Source organism: Empidonax traillii, unplaced genomic scaffold, assembly GCF_003031625.1.
Source record: "Empidonax traillii isolate 1590-97213 ecotype Southwest subspecies unplaced genomic scaffold, ASM303162v1 scaffold720:size321207, whole genome shotgun sequence".
NCBI lineage: Eukaryota > Metazoa > Chordata > Aves > Passeriformes > Tyrannidae > Empidonax > Empidonax traillii.
In genome coordinates, this window is record NW_020955913.1 from 309,965 (window position 1) to 314,293 (window position 4,329).

A 4,329-nucleotide genomic window follows, 5' to 3' on the forward strand; every position below is an offset into this window, starting at 1 on the left:
GTGTGTAGAGCCGATTTTGCAACTTCAAGATGCATGTCTTGTAAGGAAGGAATGATTCCATTAAAGAAATGGCCTGGCTATGGAAATATTGGACTCATTCCCCCAAAGCAGCTTTTTGGTTTTCCCCCCTTTTCTCAAAGTATTGAAATATACTTCAGACAAGGACAGTGTGTGATGCTGTTTTCTTGTTCTCCATTGTGTGTCTCTACATTAGCATGGAATTAATTTAAGGAAATAGATACCCTGCTTTAGGTGCTTTTGCCAAAACCTAAGTTAATACAGTTTGTAGCTATATATATCAAGCTTGTCAGTTTGAATGTGGTTTTTGAAACATTTCCAGATACGCTCTGTTGATGTCTCCATAAAAAAATCAAGTCACTACTCTGTCATCTGTTGCTCGGTGTTATTTTCAACTCTAGTTCTGGAAAGGAAGCCAAAGAGATAAAGCTCTGGGAAGAGATTTTCTGAAGGTATTTCAGGACCCTTATCCTTTTTATTACTTTTTTTTTTTTTTTTTAATGTCTGTTTCCATGGGAACTGAGGAGACATAAACAGGCAAAACTGACTCACTTCTTGCAGGTTTTTAGTCTGCTTGCATTTCCATGGAAACCAGTCTTGCAGCGAAAAAAGCTAAATTAATCAAAAGCAATCAAACCTTTATCGTTAATATAAATACTGGTTTATCTCTTTCGAGGCGAAATTTTTTTTTTTTTTGGCCACTTTTTGTATCAGCATCTAAAGACGTGCTGAAGAAATGCATCTTCTTGCAAGGGTTTGGAACGTGGGTGCTCTTCCTCCCGTGGCTGAAGCCCCGTGGTGTGCGTGGTGGTATCTGCTGTGGGTACAACCGCTGTGTCTCGAGTTACTGGAGGTGTCATTTGCGCCGCGCCAGGGGAGTGGGTCTTGCACACACCGACCTCTGGCTTCTTTCTGCTCTGCTGTTTAATGAAAAACCAACCAGGAGGCTTTGTCGGTGTGTGAGCAACTGGGCCACAGAGGCAAACTCGTCCTCTTTGTGGAGTGAGGCACGTCATGGTTTTGTGTTCTGCTGTGACTGTCCTACTTGCCCCTGCCAAAAAGATGGGAATGCAGGAGTGCTCCTGTAAAAAAATAACAACTCTGGGCCAGCTCAACTTGGCACTGGGAGCACAAATCTCTGATTAAAGTGGTTTGAGCTAAGATGGCTGAATGGGTGGTTAGGTGGTGAGGGAGCTTATCTTTTTTTTTTATTGTGGGAATTACAAGGCACTCATGCTGCTGTTGTGAGGGGTGGTAAGGAAATGGTGAAAGGAAACATTTTAATTGGTCAGTAGCTGCTCTTGACCTTTTCTTTAGGGACAGGGTGTGTGCCTATATGTTCTTTAAGGCAGACTTTATTGCTGTTGACTCTGCCTCCCAGGCTGGAAAGCCTGAAAGATTAACCTTGTGGGCATCAGCTTTTTTTTTTTTTTAAAAAAGACTGTTTTGGACATTTCTGTGCAGCAGTCTTAAGTTTCCTGAAACAGTTACTTTTTTTTGCTTTGCAGGAAGAGAACCTGGAACAGCATTGAGATGGATTATTGTGACTTCTCTCATGTTTGAGTTATTAGTAACTTCAAGGTTTGTTTCATCTGCTCAACTGTCGTGTGTGTTAGTGTCGTACTTTCTGCATCAAAACCGAGAACAAATGTTTAGGAAGTTCTCATAACATGGATCCAGCTACAGTTTTAAGGAATGGCTAGTTTTCAGATGCTTTGGGAATTTGAGGATCTCCGTGATACTTTTTCAGAACCCTGAAAATAGCAAGTAAAGTTATTGAGGCAGCAGTGAGTATTAGAAAGAAGGTGTAAAAATAGGAGTTAAGAGTTGTCTGGTAAAGTAGCTTAACTTTTCTAAGATTCCTCTTATTGGCCTGAAGTATTCCACTTGTGTTCAGCTTGAAACTTAAAAGCTTTAGTGTACTAGCTACTGTGGATGATTCTCTTATCTGTGCAGAACACAGAAAAATGGATTTGGTGCCCAGAAATTGCTATTGCCGTTAAAAGTTACTTTGTGCTCCCTATCAGTCTGCCAGAATAAGCAGCGTGGCTAAACTTCAGCTCCTGCAGCTCGGGACACTCAGTTGTTGGTAGTGTCTTTCACAGCTGTAATTGTGGCAGCTGCCTGTGTGCCACCAGGACAGAAGGGGCAGTCTGCTCAGTGAAATGCCCAACGTTACTTTATGACCCTGCTGTCTCTCCAGGAATTTCTAGTGCTGCTGTAACGTTAACAGTGCAGGACAAAACTCTGCAGGGGCAAGGGGAAATGATGCATGACAGAACTGTTGAGAGAGGGAGCAAGCATAATGTTGCCTCGTCCTTGGGATTTCTTCGGAGGAGGAGGAGAACTCCCTGAACGCTTTTCCGGCTTTAGGAACCTCTAAGGAGCAGATTTAGTGAAGGGCATAAAGGGCGTAGCACCCTAAGCGTGCTGTGGATCGAGGGGTGGCTTCAGTGCTGTGCTTGTGCTCATCTTTGTTCTGTGTTCGTTTTAGGTTGTTCAGCCCTGGGTCACTGTTTTAGTTCTCAACAAATGATGACTTTTTAGCAAGATAGAAAAGCCAGGTGAAAGAATACTTCTCCATCTCCCTGCACACAGCTGGGCCTTAGTTTTGTGTCCTGAGACAGTAAGCTGCTCTTGCTTCTGTTAACAGCAAGAGTCTTGCTGCTGTTTCAGTTCCTGTTCCAGCCTTTCTATTTCCCTCCTCTCCATCTGTGTGACTAGCTGATGGATACACTGAGGAACTTGCCCAGTGTAAAACAGAGTATGATTTTTATTTGTTTCACTGAGTTGACCTTAACTTGACTTAGTGTCTCATTTGCTTCACTTGCTCAGCTCTTGCACATTTTCTCCCTGGTGCCCCAGCAGTTTTTCGGGAAGGGTTCCTGTGACTTTGAATAGGCAGATTGGAATACTGTTCATAAGGGACAGCGCTCAGTGTCTTACATACAGCCGAAGCTGTGTCCTCTGATACATTTTCAGAGGTCAAAGTCAGCAGTTTTCTCTGTTCTGGAAAGGTACATTGCAGTGAAAGCACTTTACCTCTCGTCGCAGTTCGCTCTGCAGCTGAGTGCTCTCAGAGGTGAAAGGACTTATTCATCTCAGCTGACTGTGAACCCCTCAGCAATGTGTTCAGCTGGAAACAATACCTCTTTGTGAGGGCTGTCTCATCCCTGTTTGTGAGTGGTTCTCTGCCTCTTCTTCTCCTCACCGTGCGTCCCCTTGGGTTCCCAGTGCTCCCCTCTGGCCATCGCAGCAGTGGCTGCAGTGATTAAGGTTATTACCAGCCTTCATGGGGGCTCCATCCCATCACTCATTTTATAGAACAGATCACGTGGGCTTTCTCCCTTGGCTTTTAGTGCAGTCAGGCTGGCTTTGGGCACCTTCCACGCCCATTTCAATTCCGCTTCACGTCATTTCTGCTGACAGTGTTGGGACAAAGGAGGTAATTTGTGATTTGTCTCCAGCTGAACAGCTGCTTTTGCTGTGATCTTCTGACCGTGACCTTAGTACTGATTCTGACAATGTCTGTCACGCTTAGGGATGTTTTGCAGAGGAGATTTTTCCTAGATTGTTACCTTCTGCCAGCGCTGTCACTGTAACATCTCATTTTTTCTCATTGCAGTCTGGGTGCACATCACAGTGTCAAGCTGAGGCAATAAAGCAGCCAAACCTGGGTATGACTTGCAAGGACAAATACACTTGGGTCATGAGGTATAGCTCTCTATGAATTATGTATCTCTCCTGCACTTCAGAAGGAGTGTAATTGTGCATCCAGGCATCAAGCAAAAAGTAATTTGTACTGTGCATGAATATCCTGAATACGTGTTTGAACCTGAGGTAGCTGGTTTCAAGTGGTTGCTCCTTCGTGGCACTAGATGATTATATTGCTCTTGTATGCATTGCTTTCCTGAGGAAGTAATAGTGTGAGAGGATAGTGCCAAAATTCTAGTCAGGTATGGAAACTACACGATTGTTTCTTAACCAGTTTCGTGGTATTTTGAATAACCAAATGCCTAGACAATCCAAGATATATATATATATCTATCTATATATATATATCTGAAGGTCAGAATTTAGCATTTCTTGTTCAACTGCCAAAAAAACCCAAACAGAATGTGTTAAAATTAGCTATTTCCATTTTTAAGCGCTTATACATGTTTCTTTTTTTTTTTTTTTTTTAATATGATGCTAGGATCCCTCCTACTGCAACTCAGTCCCTGTTATAGCATATCAGTTTATCACAGTTGTTATCTTGTAGATTTCAGTGTTTGGACACTGATTAAACATGTGAGTCATCCAAACTGCAGC

The 4,329-nt window shown here is 42.9% G+C and overlaps 1 long non-coding RNA gene across 1 annotated transcript; it reads left to right on the forward strand.

Annotated features, from left to right (window-relative positions):
• Positions 1-1,235: 1,235 nt before the first annotated feature.
• LOC114066014 lies at positions 1,236-2,599 on the forward strand. The gene is made up of 3 exons (XR_003573085.1): positions 1,236-1,272; positions 1,527-1,599; positions 2,513-2,599. It is a non-coding gene; the product is annotated as an uncharacterized LOC114066014 (long non-coding RNA).
• The last annotated feature ends 1,730 nt before the right edge of the window (positions 2,600-4,329 follow it).